The 15,255-nt window shown below is 43.0% G+C and overlaps 1 protein-coding gene across 5 annotated transcripts in view; it reads right to left on the bottom strand.

Moving 5' to 3' along the window:
- The window catches only part of LOC102947588 (activity dependent neuroprotector homeobox), a 43,562-nt gene extending 40,074 nt beyond the window's left edge, over window positions 1-3,488 (bottom strand). For 3 of the 5 annotated variants that reach the window (XM_027822235.3, XM_037877258.2, XM_043527374.1), the window contains exon 1: window positions 3,128-3,473. The gene's annotated coding sequence lies outside the window, so the exon portion shown is untranslated. Of the gene's footprint in view, window positions 1-3,123 lie in introns of all 5 variants that reach the window. The other 2 variants (XM_037877257.2, XM_007059748.4) reach the window with 2 other exon arrangements.
- Between the last annotated feature and the right edge of the window lie 11,767 nt (window positions 3,489-15,255).

The raw sequence follows: 15,255 nt of genomic DNA, 5'->3' as shown, positions 1-15,255 counted from the left end.
TACAATGAAAAGCTTCTCAGTTTAATGCTGCAGAGCATGCGTTTCAAAAGCAATCTAGAAGTTCTTCTAAAATAGGGCTCTCAGCCCCAAACATATTGAATACCACCACATTCTGTTCTTAACCTACATGCCCTTTTTCTTAGAGCAAATACAAGCCACCTTTCATATTTTCTCACACACATTCAAAACACTATTTACCTCCCAACATTTAAAACTAATGCTCTTACATTAATGTTTTTTTAAACTCTAGTAAGCTTTACCCAATACACATTTAGGCATTAAAGGCAAATTTAAGCATTATGGGGGGAAAAAATGAAGTTGTTTTCTATAGTTCATTCTCATGTCACCAGGATTTGGAGTTATAAATATAAGCCAGTATTTGAAACACTGGGTACTAAACAGTTAACTGTTTCAGACATAAAAGCAAGATTGCATTAGCTTCTTAAAGCTGACTGCAAACTTTGAACAGGTTAAATATGCCAATCACTGTTAAGTGCTGAAAAGCCAAATATAAAATAAATAAAAACTACTGTGGACAGGTCAAAATCACTTTTAACAAAGAGAAATTAAAACCTGTATAAAGCGTAATAAATTCACAAGTATAAACAAGCTTAATATTCTGCTTAAATATTTCTATGTTGGGACATGTTATCAACTGTATGTCAAAAAGACATCTCCATTCTAAGGCTTATCTTTGTGTAAACTGGAAGCATCTTCAGCAAAGATTTAACAACCATGTTACAATGAATCAGCCTCAAGTGGCAATTTTTAGTAGCAACAGAATATGTTTCTTTTCATTTCTGTATAATACTCCAACTTCACTACATATTGTAAGGAAGATATTGGTTGGATTTGGTTGATACTAAATCGCTACCCAACATCTGTAAATATATATTACAAACAGTACAAGGCATTAATTGATTAATTTGTTTTGTTTTAAAAGCAACTGGTTTTAAGGGGATGGTTCATTTTCCACATCCAGAGGGATGGTAACTGTGATATGAAGCGCTGGTAAATCTTTATAGCTGCTACAGTTACCATTCTCCCCAAGGGAAAGTTCAGTTTTTCCAGATGGTCCAGCTGAAACCCACGTTACTTGAATGGCACTGCTGCTACCAGGGAGCCAGGCAATTCAATCTGAATGTATTTAAGTAGGCCATATTGTGCTGCACAAGTAGTGACAATACTTCTTCATCTAAACACGTCCTCCTGCCTCATCAATGTTCAAATATGAACAAAGTTAGTGGAAACATCATGGCATAAACTAAGGAAAGTTCTGTCCTATTTTTCTAAAAGATACCAAAGCTCTTAAGCCTGTCAAATATTTTCATTAAAACCAAAATCATGAGTCAAAATTATGGAGGAATCCCAGTTGTCCAAGCAAAGCATAGCTTAACTCAGTCTACAAATAAAGCACTCAATGCTTTAGTAAAGCACCATAACATTGAAGTTTCTACATCACTACTGCCATGCATTCAGAATGTGTGAAAAAGCCATGCAAGTTTATAAAGCAGATGGCACCACAAGCCACAATCAAGTTTTCATACAATTACTACATTCTTCATGGAGGTCCATGTACAGCCGTGCAAAAGAGACAGAAGTCATCCAAGTGCTCTAGTTCTCTCATTTTTCCATTTAATCAGTGTGATCTCTGAATACAAGTATTCTGTCAACTTCAAAAGTGATCTCACATGATTATAGTGGCACAGAGTTGATCAACCCCTATGAACTGAATGAAAGTACATAGTAGTAGTATCGGGAATGGCACTTAGAATTTGATGCCAAGAACACAATTTGGTCACTGTAGTTCCAAAAAACATATTGAAGTGATCAGATTCTTCTCTAAATCACTGCTCTATTCACTAAATCCTTTACTATGCTGCTGTCAGCTCATAAGAGCAAGTGAGCACTTAGTGATAAACCCATTTTCCCAGGTCTGTAGAAGGCGCTGTGTGGCAGCTCCTCTCTATGCATCTGGGGCCCTTCCCCCTCTCTGCAGCAACCTTACCCAGTGCAGAGAATGCGCCCCCTACTGACTTGAACACTCATCTCTCCTTTCCACCGAATTGGCTGCGGTGCATTTTGGGTGGGAGCTGGTATTTTTCTTCCATGGCCATAAACCAGATGCAACAATATAGCTTTAATCCAGCCCCAACGCATACAAAAAAAGGAGTCACATTCACGTTGGTGCTTTTAAAAAAATCCACTTAGACTGCAAACAAGAACGAAAAGCAACATGATGGAGTGGGTGAGGAGGGTGCAACGTTCAAACGGCAGAGGCAGAAGGCAACATTTTAGGGCTTAATTTCTCCTGCCTTTGTCTGAGAAATGGGTTACAGTTGCTATGACCCGGGATGGACAGAGCAAGGGGAGGATGAGTGGCTGGGTGAATGTTACTCCAGCCTGCAGCCACTGTTCTGCTCAGGGAACCAGTCATGAATCGCGCCTTTTCCAGCAGACAGACACCCCGGCTAGTGGGGGGAGACTGCTCTGGTCTCCATTCATTGCACCGCAGCCAGCACTGCTTTCCGGCCACTCTCCAGCGCCAACTCTGCCATTAGGGACCTTCACCGGGCAGGCGGCATGTTAAAGACAGCTCTGAGATGCTAGAGGTGATGGATCCATACATTCACTGATCCATCTCAGCCGCTTCACCTCCCATCCGCCGCCGCCAGCGCAGACCATGCAATGAAAGCCACCCTCGAGGCACATCCATGTGCAGCCTCCGCCGCCGGGGGTGAGGAGGGACTGAGGGAGGAGGCTGGGGCTGCATCTGCCTGCCGTACGGGCCCCGGGAAGGGAGAGGGGAAGCCGGTAGCGGTCCTTGCAGGCGGGAGAGCGGGCCAGAGCACCGAGGAAGAACTGGCCTCTTCAGTGCACGCAAGTCTTTTCCACATGTGTGCAGCTGCGGAGAGGGGTGGGAGCTGCCCGCAAACTCCGCAGCCCCCGCCTGCAGCGGGCATCGCGGTGGACACTGCACTGTGCGGGGCCGGCATGGGGATCCTGCCCAGCGGCTGAGGAGAGGGCTGCTCGGAGCTCTGCCCCGATGCTTACGGGTGGAAGGCAGCTACACAAATCGGGGGGTGGCGGCTGCCCGCTCCCAGCTCGGACCCGCGGACTCACCTACCTGCCTGGGCTCTCCTCAGCGGAGGAGGGCGGGCGCTCCCCCGGCACCTCTGGCTGGGGGTGGGGGTGCGCGGAGCTGCCTCCCTGGCGCCGCCCGGGTCCCTGGGCGGGCGGGCGGAGCGGAGCCGGCGGCGGCGCGGGGGAGACAAAGGGGGCTGGATGGCGGGGGGGTGAGTGTGTGTGGGGGTGGCCTATGGTGAGCAGGTCCCGGGGGGAGGGGGCGGTGGCGGCTCCACTGCGCTCGGTCCCCGGAGGGGGGGGTGTCAGGCTCCGGGCCGGGGGGGGCTCCCTGGGCGCCCTGCAGACAATACAGCCGGGTCCCTCCTGCCCAGAACCTGCCCTGGCCAAGATGGCGGCCGAGAAAGAGCGGAAGTGACGCGAGACTCTCATTAGCATACGGGACTCATTGTCCAGCGGGAGGGGAGGGGGCCGCGCCCCGGGGGGGAGGGGGCCTGAGCCCCGATGGGGTCCTGTTCGCCTAGACCCCATCCCACTTCGGGGTGCGGGTCCTTTAAGGGAAGGGGGAGGGGAAGCAGGTTACATAACCCTGCCGATGGGGGGGGCTCTCGCGAGAGGGGGAGCCGGCGGCGGGATCTACCCCGGGCCCGCTAGGAGGCGCCGCGCCCTGCGGCTGGGGCCTCAGCGGGGTTTGGCGCCGCCTGCTTATCCTTCCGCCACCCCCAGCCGGAACTACATCCTGCCCGGAGAGGAGGAGAGGGGCCTAGGCGCTGTGTCTGGAGCGGGGGTACAAGCATAGTGAGCATACGCCCACGTGACACAGAAGTGACAACATCACGTGACCTCATAATAGTGAGCACACCACCTCGTGCCCTAGTGATGGTGTGCACACCTTGCACCAGGGACACTCCAGGAGTGGGAGCATCAGGCACAGGGGTTGGCCCCACAAAGACAGAAGCAGGGGAGGCCAGAGATGGCTTTTGGGTCTAGGGAGATGGGCCTCCTGTTTGCGTCTCTGGCACATCATAGTGTTCTGAAGCAAGCATTGCACTGAGCAGCAGCAATAGAGACCAGGTTGTACAGCATGCATAGGACAATAACGTACAGCATACACCGAGCAGTAGTTATCACAAGTGAGCTGTGGTGACCACGTACAGAAGTAGCAATCACACCATGGACAGTGCAAGAGTGACCATACACATCCATAGCATTCACACCTCACACCATGGACAGCGCAATAGTGATCACACTGTGCACAGAGCAGTAGTGACCACACCCTTTAGATTTAAACGGTACAGAATAGAGAAAGATGAGTAGCTAAAATCTTTTGAGAGAGTTGGGTGGTTTTGATGTTTCTTTTATTGCACTGCAACAGTTACCCATATTTTATCTGGCTTTCGAAAATAGCAACAACACCTTCTTGTATACTATTCATTTGCCTTGACAGAACTTCCTTTTACACAGTTTGGACTTCTAGGAGTAGGTCATACTTTATATTTGGATATAAACCTCCCTACTTAAAATTGTCCCTCATGGAAAAAGCTCAGGGTTGACTCATCCTAAGACTTAAGGTTAAATCATAAGACTGGTTCAAACTGGGACAACTGGAATTAGGAAGATTTAAAATTAAATTAAGGAAATTGTAAATGTCTTATTACCTACGTATATTGCAATATCTTTCATTCTAAAAGAGAGAGACACTTTAAATATTGCTCTCTTTTTTTGCCACCACTTTCCAAAACTAATTGAGGTTTGGCAGGTTTTGATCTAACATACAGAAAAGAAAGGGTTCTCTGAAACTAGAGTAATATTATATATCATTTATTACTTAGCAGCTTTTACACACACAAAAGTAAATAAATTTTGTCTTAACAATTTTTAGGTTATATTTCAAAACCATAGTTTCTGAATTAAAACAAGTGTAATCTCACAAACTAAGGCCCCAATTGGGCTACTCATGGTGCATAAACTTAAAGTAAACTAAGGATATGCAAGCTCCCTTTGCAGCATCGAGGTCTAATTCAATAACAGTGCACAAAGTATCTTTAAATGAGATGGGCTGGGAACTTTTATTACACCAAAATACTGGGATATTTTATGGATACAATGTAGCTCAATTCATTCAGTTCTCAGTGTTTCAAAACTTGTTGATTAAGGATGAGGTGTATAACAGTTAGGTCACTAGTACTGAACAAACAAAAGTCTAACAAGTTTTTCAAACCATGGCCTGCAGTTTAAGAGCAAGGAAAACTTGTAATAAATTACTTAAACTTCACAAAAGTTAAATCCCATATTTTCAAATGGCTCTAATCTGAAACACACCCACCCTTTTTTTGGTAGAATTTTGTGATATTTTGTAGAATTTTCAATTTTTTTCTCGCTTAAGACTTTTACTTGTTCCTCAGATTTTAGAATTTATTCTTTGATTCCAAATGACTATATGCATTTTCACAGTAAATTCACTTTAGTGGCATAAGAAACAGTAAGCCATGAAAACAATCCTTCATTTACAATGTCACTGAAATACACAAAACTTATTGAACCCTACAAACAAAAAACAAATTAGCCAGTGCTATTTACTGTAAGAGGAACTTCTAGAAAGGCGATATCTAATTGTTCTTTACGTGCCTTCTAGAAAACCTGACAATAATAGTGCATCTTTAAGCAAAGCAAAAAACTATTTTAAGTTCTTATAAAACTTTCATTTGCTTTACGAGGGTAGATATTTTCATTTTATAGTGCAATATAGCAAAAATGCTGGAAAGCATTTGTGAAGCGTAGATAAATGGGTACCATATTCTTAAGCTAACCAGTTAAAAGAAACATTCTACAACGTTTGCATCCCTACAGAGCCCATGGAGAAAGACACCCTTTCCTGAGATACTGCTAAATTGATTGTACCACAGAGTGAAATATAGTAATATGTACCCCACATTCAATTAAATCAATTTGATGGCTCTATGTGAAAACAAAAACAGCCCCAAACAAGCCTTATGACCTTTAAATTTGCTAGATTTGATTTTTTCCCACTCTATCTCTTTTTAGCTATTGCTTATTAATATTGCAGTATAACAGATGCTATTATTTCCTAAACTTGGCTCTATCTGGTCAGAATTTTGGTTTTTCTTTTTACAGTCAATTATGATCTGAGTAGTGGCTTGCCATTTGCAACACATTTCATAGAGTATTGCTAGTCACAACCTTTTTGCTGAAATTAAAAACAGGACAAACTAAGATGATCCAGAGAGGAAAGAACACTGACAGGTTAGCGTCAAGGAGGGAAGCACACCGATGGAAGAAAAAAGTACCCTCCGCACTATTGCAGCTAATTGTTTTGAGCTGAAACTCATAAATAACTGAGATGCTTTACATTGTGCAGACTTAACTGAGGAAAATGAATAGTAGTTACGGATAAGTAAAATAGAAGTCACCAAGAATTAATTTAGATTTGTGGTGGCAAGATAGTCCTAAAGTGTATTTGTATGTACTTAGAAGCTGTGGAAGGCAAGGAGGAGTATATCAGTAAAGTGATTGCTTAACTATTTACCACTATACTGAGGAGCTATGGAATGAGTTTATGATGTGTAGCATAGAAATTTCTGTTTTTATATTTGTCAGTTTAAGTCAGTGGTCAAGTCCAAATACTAAAATTTATTTTTCCAGGAATTTTGAGTAGTATTCCTACCACTTGAAAAAACAGACTGTAAAAATATTGACACTGTGACTGCACAAAAGGAGGATAGTACTGTAAATTCTAATACTCAGAAAGTCTCTTAGAAATCAGTATTATTATTTATGTAGCACTGTCAATGGACACAGCTTTTACAGCAAATAAAATATATAATAAAAAAGAAAAAGAAATTCCTTGGTCAGTTTACAGTCTGAAGGCATTAATATTTGTTGTAGAAAAGCACACAGGGAGAGAGATGCAATCCTTAGAGAAGCCAGGCATTATAGACCAAGAGGTAAGCAGTTTGAAGGAGAGGTAAGATTTGACAAACCTGCACATAGAAGATGACATGAAAATGTGGGCGTGTGAAGGAAGCAGGTGTCTCAGTTCTGAGCTGTTCACTTAGGAGAGGGAGTGATGGGGGATTCAAGCCACTTTTGCGTCACCGGGGTTCTGTGCTCAGCTAGCAGCATCAGAGCAGCCTCTGAGCCTGCTCTAAGTTTTGGTGGCTTCCCACAGGCATCTAGAGGCCTCTCTGCCAGCCCCGAATAGCTGGAGTGCAGAGTGCTCTGAGCACATCCTTGCTGCCCACAACACCTGTGCTACGGAATTCCTGGTTGGAGACTGCTTTCCAGTCCCTTTGTGCGGCTGGCTCATAAACCAGAACTGGGGCCAAAGGGATCAGTGTAGAGAAAAACTTGGGAAGAGTTTAGGAAAGGGGATTAGGTATGAGAGGAAACTTAGTTAGATATGGGCAGAACAGAGCAGCAAAGCAAGAGGAAGCTCACAGTCCATGCACCAGATGGGAAACCCATGCAGAGATTTGTGAAGGCAGGGAACACAGAATCTAAACAACAGGAGAAGAATATAAATTTAGCAGCGGCATTTTGCATAGAATAATGCAGGGATGAATGGGAGAGATGACCAGTTCTTGGGCTAAAGTTTTGGCAGTAGGAATAGAGACAAATGATGGATTTTAGCAATGCTGTCTAGGAAGCAACAGCAATATCCAGGGCCTGCTCTTGCTCCTATTTAATTCAGTGAGAGTTTTGACTATAGGCTTCAATAGTATAACACTGGGTCAAACAGTTGCAAGACATAAGAGCACAAGGAAAGAGGAGTCAATGAGGACACTAAGGTTGCACGCCTTGGTGTCAGGGTGTATACTGGTGTTAAAAGTGACCTGCAAAGTTGGGGGGAAATGTTGTGCCTATATTTTGCTTCTTTGTGATGTGTATAAAACTGCAGGAAAATTTATTAAAAAAAAATCCTGTCTGCTCTTTACATCCGAAATACAGATTTTTTTCTACTATGAAAGTCTGTGGCACATGGAGAATTAGTGAAATTATGGCATCACAAGAAATAAGAGACTTAAAGTTGAGCAACTGAGAGGGAAAGGAATGTTTAGTCATGGCTTACCTACACACAAAAGATACATAGGTTTAACTAAAGGTATGTTGTTGTACTGATTTAGTCAAACGTTGGTCTGGGGCAAGTTAAACCAATATAAGTGTCCTTATACAAAGTTGCACCACTTTAACAAAATCGGTGCCATATATTTATGTTTATTTATTTAGATTAAAAATAATAAGGTTGCATATCTAAGAGTCTAGGCACCCCAAAATAATTAATTACACAATACATACAATTACATTAAATCTTTGCAGCATTAATCATCAGTTCCACAGGAACTCAGCCAGCCAGCCACCAACCCTCCTTCATCATGTAGGAAGCATATTCAGACATCTCCAAAAACCTAAACAAGTAGTTGGCTTTCCAGTGTGCCCAGCAAGTCATCAAACTTGGGCTATTTTAGACCAAGGGAAGCAAATTCCAGAGTCTCAGCACCCACAAAGAGAATGCCCTGCCAACAGCCCCCTCTCTTTTATAACGAGGTGGATCCAGCTCAAGTGCCTCTGCTGACCACAATTGTGGCAGTATGGCCTAGGAAGAAAGGTAATTCCTTAGGTGGGTTGGTCCCAGCCCATTCAGGGCTTTTACAGGTCATAATCAACACCTTAAACTCCACCCACAGACCAAGGAGCATTCAGTGCAGACCAGTGACCACAAATGTCATATACTTCCAATATGTTGCTCCACTCAGTAAGTGAGCTGCTGCATTCTGCACCAGTTTTCATCTCTCAGTGGTTTTTAGGTGTAGCCTCATGTAGACTGACAAAAAGAGAGGTCAGGTCTCAGCCCTCATAAAAGATATACCTGAAAGTCCAAAACGGCAAACTTCAGTACTTTTATGACTTTTAAACCAATGGAAAATAATTATTCCTAGATGAGGAACTAATACGTCATGTGCCAGGTCAAACAAGCTTGACAGTATAGAACTTGGGGTAAAATTCAGGAAGACTTGGGCTCCTGCATGCCTATATCACTTTTGAAAATGGGACATAAATCACTTAGGTGCTTTTGCAAAAAGAACAAGGAGTACTTATGGCACCTTAGAGACTAACAAATTTATCTGACCATAAGCTTTCGTGGGCTAAAGCCCACTTCATCAGATGCATGCAGTGGAAAATACTATAGGAAGATATATATATAAAGAGAACATGAAAAAATGGGGGTTGCCATACCAACTCTAACGAGCCTATCGATTGAAGTGGGCTATTATCAGCAGGAGAAAAAAAACTTTTGTAGTGATAATCAGGCTGGCCCATTTCAAACAGTTGACAAGAAGGTGTGAGTAACAGTAGGGGGAAAATTAGCATGGGGAAATAGTTTTTAGTTTGTGTAATGACTCATCCACTCCCAGTCTTTATTCAAGCCTAATTTAATGGTGTCCAGTTTGCAAATTAATTCTGCAGTTTCTCGTTGGAGTCTGTTTTTGAAGTTTTGTTGTTGAATAATTGCAACTTTTAGGTCTGTAATTGAGTGTCCAGGGAGGTTGAAGTGTTCTCCGACTGGTTTTTGAATGTTATAATTCTTGACTTCTGATTTGTGTCCATTTATTCTTTTGCGTACAAACTGTCTGGTTTGGCCAATGTACATGGCAGAGGGGCATTGCTGGCACATGATGGCATATATCACATTAGTAGATGTGCAGGTGAATGAGCCTCTGATTAGGTGCTTTTGATAATTTTACCTTTTGTCATTGGGAGATTGGATGAATAATGGGACTGGTAATGGAATAATGAGTCATTTCTAGATCACTTCATCTTAAGATGGTAGTAAAATCCCCTAATGGCTGTTTGGTGGCCTCAGTATTCATCCATTTCCTTGTGGACATCACAACTCATAGTCTCAAAACAGGGACCATGGATTAAATGGGCATAGAAATCTAAGTGTCCTCCTAGAGATAGGTATCTCTGATCTGGAGATAAGGCGTACCAGTAGGGAAGCTTGTACAGTCATTAACTGAGATAAATCACTTCTGTGTATGCTGCTGAAGTTTCCCCTGTTGTCAATCCCGCACCTTTTATAAACACCACATTTACTTAGTGAGAAACTTGAATTTAAAAAGTATAATTTAAATCCTAACTTCAGTGATTTCATAATTTATCATTTTTTTCATAAATGGATTTTCTCTTTCACCTATCATCTGGATCCTTTCTTGCAAATTGCTTTGATCAGGAAAAAAAAAAAGCACAAAAGATTTTTGGAAACATTGAAATTAACCGAAACAACATGCTTCAATTTTTCAACCTGGAGTCACAAGGGGAACTAGCTGCTATTCACAAAATGGAGGTGGAGTTTTGCCATTGAGTTCAATCAGACCAGTATTTCACTCTATTATTGACCAGGCATGACTAATTTTGTATTGTTATTTAAAAATTTGTACAATCTTGCATTGAATTTTCTAGGTACTTCATTGGACGAGCCAATGTCTGTATGTTGGCAACTAGATATGGTCTGAAGTTTGTGTGTTTTAGACACAGATTAAAGCTATTCTGAAACACCTATTTTTACTAATATGTGGTTATATTGTAGGTGCAAGAGTATAATGCACAAAGGTCAACATTTGGCATTTGAGACTTATGCAAAGGAAACCAAAATAGAAAGGGAATTAATCACAGCTGTGTACACTGTCCACTAAAAGGGAAGCTCCCATGGAATCTTTTTGCTGCAGTAAGGCATTAAATAATTCTAATTTTCATAGGAATTTGAAGAATTGAAATAAGAAATTTTATTTTTTGTTAAACAGATTGATACCTTTTGTGTTTTGAATTGGAGTAAAGTTAACAAGACTTTAAAAAAAAACCTTTACCGTTAAAATGGCATCAGCAATGTCAGCATAGCTTAAGGACTTGGAGGGACAGCAGAGGGAGCAAAGACCATTTTATTTTTGCAGAACCTAGAAGTAGTAAGATTTGTATAGTACTTTCTTAAAAATAATTTAGATTTAGGGTCTGATTTTAAGACATAATTGTATGTCTAATTTCCCATGCAGTCAGACATGCAAATCAGGTAGCTGTATGTGCAAATGACCTTAGCCAATTTGTGTGTGTAATTATGTGCCCAACCTATTAAAAAAAAAACCAGGGCCTTGTAATCCACAGGATTTTCCACATCTACAAAATGAATACAACTAATGTTTTTAGGTCCAAACTTTCACCTGCTTCTATGTTCCTTTCAAATGCTATTCCAAGAAAATATTCCAATAAATATTCCAAGAAAAAAATTGTTCTGGATAGTTATTCCATAATTTTGGTACTGTGATTTTATATAATTCAATAAGCTTTATTTATATATGTAACCATAATTGGTAAGCTATTATTTTTTGGAATCATGTACAAACAACTTTCCCGTACATAAAGAATTAGAAATTTGAGGAAGCATCAGCTTAGTTACATTGATTAAAAAACAAATCATGGAGTTGTGTAATGGAGTGAAGTGATTTGTTTTAGGACAGCGGAAGAGGCATGAGGCCTAGTGGAAGAACTGCTCAAAGAACAGATCTAATTTTCGTACCAAAATTTAGGGAATTTGAATTTCAGGAAGTGGACAGCCCCCAAACCGCTAAATATTCTACCACAAATATGTAACTTTGCTTATTTGAGCTAAATACCCCAGTGCTAGGGTCATACTGGGCTCAATGTAGCAAGGTGCTGAGCACCCAGCCCCAATCCAGCAACATACTTAAGCATGTGGGTTAACTTCAGGCACAAGTATTTCTGTAATTTCATTAGAACTACTCACATGCTTGAAGTTAAGCACATGCTTAAGTGGTTCAGTGGATTTGCAGGACAGCCTTCTGTGAAAGCCCTAAGGAGAATCCATTTATTTCCCCTACCCACAGTCAACACGTCTCCATTCTGCAGTTGCACAGATCTAGAGGCCCTGCATTATATCTATCAGCTCCCAGTCCACAAGGACTGACTGCCTCCTGTCTGCTACTGGAGCTAGCCAATCAGCTGTTTGGGGGAGGGGAGCGTCACTGATACAAAGTACAAGGCACTTCCTTTCCTTCTTACCATTAAGCATGCTGAGCCAAATTCATTCCTACTGTAACATCCCTGACTTCAATGAATTTACACCAGGACTTAACATGGCCTGCTATCCTCACAGGGCACATGGATTCCTGAGAGCAGCGCAGTGCGTCTACTCTAACATAATGTTCATGACTTTGTGGTACATAAATATAGGCAATGTAATAACCCTCCCCAGAAAAGCTAAAATGTATGAAATTATGATAAAACAGGCATTGATATCAACACTTCCAGTAGGTTTTAGTAAATTTTACCCATCTTCCCTCTCAGGATTTTCAACATAAACCCCGCTGAAAATCATAGCCTTTGCAGGAGTCAATGCATGACTGTAAAGCAGTTCACATTATAAGCCCTATATATGTATGCAGTTTTTTAAAAAAAAATCTCCTTTTTGTCTGAAATTTTCAATGACTGGTTTCTACCCAAAAGAGAATTATTTATTTTTAAAAAGTTAAAAGACAAACCATTCAAGTGTATGACTTATGTAAAGTTTGGGAGGAGTGGGGGGGGAGCATTTTCCCCATTACAGAAGAAATTACATCTTTATCATTTTGGTCCGTCTACCTCAAAAACAGAATAAATTTGTAACATTGTTAGTGGCCCTTAATGAAGACTATTAATGGCACTAAAGTTGAAAAATATTAGCTTTTTTTAAAAAAGCATGTCCATTAAAGTTCTGACCAGCTGATGACAACACTGCACTATTTATTATTGACATATTGGCTTTAGCATGCACATCAGTGGCACTTCTATTCCTATCCCCCAGCAGTGCAACCGGTATCATTTCACTGCACAAAATGGTGAATTTGGGGTTGGTTGCAGATCTTGCATTCATGGGGGCTTCCTATGCTGCACAATACAGTGTTTGGAAGCTAAGGAGGGTCAGGAGCAGAGGATCCATTGTTGTACAAGTCTCTCAGTCCCATGAACAGGGGGTATACTAAAATTGTGGAGGCTACTCTAGCCCCTAAGCTGGAGAAGCCTGATTGGAGAAAAAATGCTCCAGGGTCCAAGAGGAAGAGAGAAGGTGAGCAGCTGTTCTCCCAAAGACTCTCTTAGGCCAGTTCTAGGACGTGGATTTGGGCATACATTCACAGTAGACAGTTCTGTTGAGCCCATGTGTTAGGGTCATACACCCTTGCCCCACCCCTTCTCTGAGGCTCCGCCCCTTCTCAGAGGCCTGCCCTCACTCACTCCATCTCCTCTTCCTCCATCACTCGCTCTCCCCCACCCTCACTTACTTTCACCAGGCTGGGGCAGCGGGTTGAGGGCTCTGGCTGGGGGTGCAGGCTCTGAGGTGGGGCTAGGGATGAGATGTCTGGGGTGCGGGAGAGGGCTCCAGGCTGGGGCAGGAAGTTGGGATGTGGGGAGAGTATGGGCTCCGGGCTGGGGGTGTAGGCTCTGGGTGGGACCGGAAATGAAGGGTTCAGGGTGCAGGAGAGGGCTCTGGGCTGGGGCGTGGAGGGGTGAGGACTCCAACTGGGGGTACAGGCTCTGGGGTGTGGCCAAGGATTTTGGGTGCAGGGGGGGCTTTGTGCTGGGGCCAAGGGGTTTGGAGTGTGGTCTCCACCTGGGGCTGTGGACTCTGGGGTGGGGCTGGGGATGAGGGGTTTGGAGTGCAGGAGGGGGCTCCAGGCCTTGGCAGGGGGTTGGGGTCATGTGGGCTCCGTGAGGGAGTTTGGGTGCCGGAGGGGACTCCGGGCTGGGGCAGGAGGTTGGGGTGCAGAAAAGGGTTCAGGGTCCTGGCGGTGCTTACCGCGGCTCCTGGGAAGTGGCCACCAGGTCCCTGCAGCCCCTAGATCAGGGGTTCTCAAACTGGGGATCATGACCCCTCAGAGGGTCACAAGGTTATTACGTGGGGGGGGGGGGGTCCACAGCCTGTCAGCCTCCACCCCCAAACGCTGCTTTACCTCTAGCATTTATAATAGTGTTAAATATTTTTAAATGTGTTTTTAATTTATGGGGGTGGAGTCGCAGTCAGAGGCTTGCTGTGTGAAAGGGGTCATCAGTACAAAAGTTTGAGAACCACTGCCCTAGATGCATGGGCAGTCAGGGAGGTGTTGCCCCCACACGTCACAGTTCCTAGCCAATGGGAGTTGCAGAGCCATCCCTCAGGGTCAGAGCAGCATGCAGAGCCTCCCTAGCCGTCCATGCATCTAGGGGCTGCTGGGAACTGCGTAGAGCTAGGGCAGGCAGGGAGTCTGCTTTAGCCTCAACCCCCTGCTGTGCTGCTGATTGGACTTTTAACGGCCTGGTCGGCACCGCTGCCATGGTCCCTTTTCGACCAGGTGTTCCAGTCAAAAACTAGATGCCTGGCAACTCTAGCCCATGTATCCACTTCCAGAGAGACTCCAAGAACAAACATGAGCTGCTTCTTCAGAAGTGCAGGCTTTTAAGACCAGGTTAAAAGGGACCTAATTTTTTTTTTTTTTTTCAACAAAATGAGCTTCTGCTGCCTAATTCCCCTCCCACGCACCCCCTCTTGTTTTTTTTAGAATCTTAGAAATATCAACAATGGTCATTCCTGTTTTTTATGGAGAACATACTGGATAGCTACAACAACTCTGAGCTGTCACTCTTTTAGAGGAGCAGTGGTGTCCAAACATTAACAAAAATTCTCTCTTTCCAAATTGTTATTCACAGAAGTTTTATATAAATGTGTTAACACACACAACCACCACACCACTGTTTTGAATAGTGACTTTTTCCCTTCAATTGCTCCACTTTCACTCTTGATTCTGTCATTTGACAAGTTTTGAGTTATCAGAGTGACTTTTACACTAGACAAAAATCAATATTGCTAATGTAAAAGCAGTGTAAAATATTTATTTTTAACAGTGTTCAGGCCTTTGTTATAAGACATGAAGAAATTTTTTCGTTGCTTTGCATGTTGCCTCTAAGAGATAGCAGAAGGGGGCTCTCTCACACAAACTGGTGTTCTCTCCTCACTTCTCAAAAATTTAGTAGCAGGGCATTGAAAGGATTTTATTACTTAAATAAAAAGTTGTCTGTTCGCAAATCTCACTAATCTGCATTGGGTCTTCTGGTCAACAGTGGGTGACA

This window comes from Chelonia mydas, chromosome 13, assembly GCF_015237465.2.
Source record: "Chelonia mydas isolate rCheMyd1 chromosome 13, rCheMyd1.pri.v2, whole genome shotgun sequence".
NCBI lineage: Eukaryota > Metazoa > Chordata > Testudines > Cheloniidae > Chelonia > Chelonia mydas.
The sequence above is the reverse complement of the archived record's forward strand: the minus strand, read 5'-3'. Positions and strand labels throughout refer to the sequence as shown.